The 3,073-nt window shown below is 56.5% G+C and overlaps 1 long non-coding RNA gene across 1 annotated transcript in view; it reads right to left on the reverse strand.

Annotated features, from left to right (window-relative positions):
• The window catches only part of LOC127749491 (uncharacterized), a 10,252-nt gene continuing 7,179 nt past the window's right edge, over positions 1–3,073 (reverse strand). The window contains exons 2-3 of the long non-coding RNA XR_008011186.1: positions 1,577–1,676; positions 1–1,246 (exon numbers count right to left, since the gene is read on the reverse strand). This is a non-coding gene — a long non-coding RNA (uncharacterized LOC127749491). The remainder of the gene's footprint in view (positions 1,247–1,576; positions 1,677–3,073) is intronic.

Consider the following 3,073-nt stretch of genomic DNA (forward strand, 5'->3'; position numbering starts at 1 on the left):
AGAGGCTGCGAGGGATGGCGTCTCGGGCAAAGCAAAACAGCAAATATAAAAAAATAAGGAAGAAGAAGCATAAAGTGGGAGAGAGAGAGAGCTCTGATAAAGGAGGAAGGCGACAGCAGACGCCTTGGTGCCGCCCTGCACCTCGAGGCCACGGGCTAGAATTGTGTGTGATGTGAGGGGAAAGGAGGTCGGAATCGCTCCGACGGCATCGCCCCGCCCCGCCCTAGCTCTCCGCCCAGGTTTGCGCGAGTCTACCCCCGCCCTCCCCCCTTCACCTTCCCCGCGAGGCACGGTCCTTATATTCAGTTTCGCGTCGCTTGGAGCGCATAAAGGCTACAGGGGGCCGCGCCGGGCGAAGAAGAGGAAACACTAAAAAAAGAAGAGGTTCCGTGGCGTCAAGGCCGGTGGGGCTCGCGGCTGGCTAGGGCTGCTGGGGCTGCTCCGGGAGTGGCCTCGCCCGCTCCACCTATAGCAGACTATTGGGCCAGCCCCTCGCCAACGCCCGAGAGCAGCGCTGCCCAGATTTTTCTGACGTCTCGACTCGAGAACGTTTAGGGGCGGGGGGTGGGAGCAACGAGGTTCCCCCGGGCGGAAAGCACTTCGTCACCCAACCGCACGGGGCGGATCGACCAACAACAACAGGACCGTCGCGTCGTCGCTTTTTTCCCTCCGCGCGGGAACAGCACAGAGAGCCCGCGCGCTGTACGATCCATCAGCCTATAAAAGAGCGCAGGCCACTTCCTCTACGTCAGCGAGCTGAGTGGCATCAACTTACTAGCATGCATTTCTGCGTGACATTGCTATCGAACACAATCACTTTCGGCATGCAGAAAGTGCGCTACACTATATCAGTTTTTCTGGCATGCGTTATTTTGGAAGTTCAGAAGCAGTTGTGATGCTATTCACGGTATAATAATATCGATGGCTTCTCTACCAGCGCTACGTCGTTGATAATGCTACACTCTGCAGTTAAGTTGCTTTGGGTTTGACGCAAAAATTACGCGAATAATGTGACGTTGATTTACTGTGTTGAAAATAATCTAGGTCACCAATCTCAGTTTTGGTGTTCAGAAAAAAAAATCCAGATAGCTAGTTCTAAAAAGACTGCGCGATTTGACATGTCTTTTTCACCCTTGAGTCTACTAGACGACGTACCTGCTAGCATGTAGTAATGCCACATTTTGGGCTTTTTGGCCCTTGTTTTGAGCCCTGGGGGCCTGTGGACGCGGGCGTCGCGGGCCCTGTCCTGGAAGCACAAGCACACTGTGTTCTATGTGGGGCATGACTTTTAACGCTTGTCGGTTCCAAACTTGTTTTTAGTCTCGCTTTGTTGCACTATATCGTGTTATTGACGGTGTCTTTTATACTAAAGCGGTCAAAAGTGGGGGAGTTCATGCACCAAAACGACGGCATATCTGCGCGAGCGAAAAGACTGAAAGTATTTTCAATGCATAGCACTTTATTTACATGATTATTTAAATGGAGAAAGAAAAACCCAGATTTTTTGGGGTGCGGGCGTTGGTTCGTCTCATCGCAGGCTCTGCCAACCTACCGGTACAGTCCATCGCGTACTCACCCGACGCTAGCATGTAGTAGTACACCATGGGGGTGTTGGCTGCATTGGAGGACGCCTCAGGGCGGGCGGCCCGGCTTGGAGTGCTGCGTCGAGGAGGGCCCTGCGCCGGCAGAGAAGAGCAAACATGGTTTTTAAAACAACAGGCGGGAAAGTTGAGAGAAATTCTCTTTAGATTTGAGTGTTGGCGCGGGTCCGTCGCGATAATGGTCCGTCCCTCCCTCTCCGCAGCTCCGCCGGAGGCGGCCGCTGAATAAAATATCCCACGACGTCCGAAACGAGCAGGCGATCGCGGAGCAGCAGCAGCAGCACCTCCCAAGCAGCCGATCCTGAGACAAACCCGGCCGAGGCGAGCCGAGCTGGGCCTCGGGCGCGGGTGGTTTGGGGGGGGCGGCGCCGAGCTGAGCGGAGCACAGCCGATCCATGCATAAAATCAATTTTCTCCCCCATTTCCTGGGGCGGCATTATCCCGTCATCGGGACATATATCGCGGGCAGCTCGGCCAGCGGCCGCCTGCCTCTCGCAGCCGCCGCCCGCTCGTCTCAGGTGGTTGGAGGGGAGGGAGGGGCAGGAGGGGGCTTCTAGGAGCGAAGCACCACACCCGAGACCACACCCACACCCCCGCCCGCCCTCCCATCGCTTGGTTATTTCATTCTTGACCTTCACAACCCTCGCCACGCCGTTGCACCGGGTTTTGCGAGAGAATACTGCAGCCGCGTCCACGAAGAGAGGTCCCTCCTTTCCCCAGCAGCCGGGCAGTTTCCAGAGTAACAAGAATAACTGGCTAACCCCGATTGCGGTAATTCTCTCCTACTCGTATGGGGATGGGGGAGTCATAAAGTTCCCTCCAATTTTCCTTCCAATGGCTGGCGAATAATTTCTCCCGGGGACCCTACCTACCTACTTACTCCTTTTCTCTCGTTTCGGCCAACGCCGTCTGTCTCTCTCGCACGCACCGTTCTAGACCGAGCACCGCGCGCTCTGCTGCGCACCCGATGGTGCAGCCCCAACGACGCGGGACTTCCCTAGGTGGTATCATACATTTCGGTTTACGCTTCGTACAACCAAATTTAGAAACCGGGGTCATTTTATTTCGTGCCCATAAAATATAGAATGGATATTTGAATGGTTCATGCCACCAGCCGATAGCTACCAGGACGCGTAAATTACTGGAATAAGAAGGAGCAAGAAGAAAATTTCCTTACGGATTCATTCTCAACTGTGGATGAGGTCAGCGAGCGAGCGAGCGAGCGAGCGAGCCTGTGAGGTAGGCACGCCCGGCGAGCGGTGCTGTCGGCCGCGGCCGGGGGTTGCCTACCTCCCGGGCGGCCCCCGGGCCTGGGGCCGGGCATGGGGCCGGGACCAGCTCCCTGCAGTGGACCCCGGCCTTTTGTCGGCAATGAATGGCCTCGCGGAGCAAAGGGCGGGCGGGATGCTCACCGTTCACCATTCACCTCAGGCCCCGCCTGTGACGGGGTGGGAGCCAACCCTCCCCCCCCC

The sequence above is a fragment of the Frankliniella occidentalis genome, unplaced genomic scaffold (assembly GCF_000697945.3).
Source record: "Frankliniella occidentalis isolate FOCC.00 unplaced genomic scaffold, Focc_3.1 Scaffold58, whole genome shotgun sequence".
Taxonomy (NCBI): domain Eukaryota; kingdom Metazoa; phylum Arthropoda; class Insecta; order Thysanoptera; family Thripidae; genus Frankliniella; species Frankliniella occidentalis.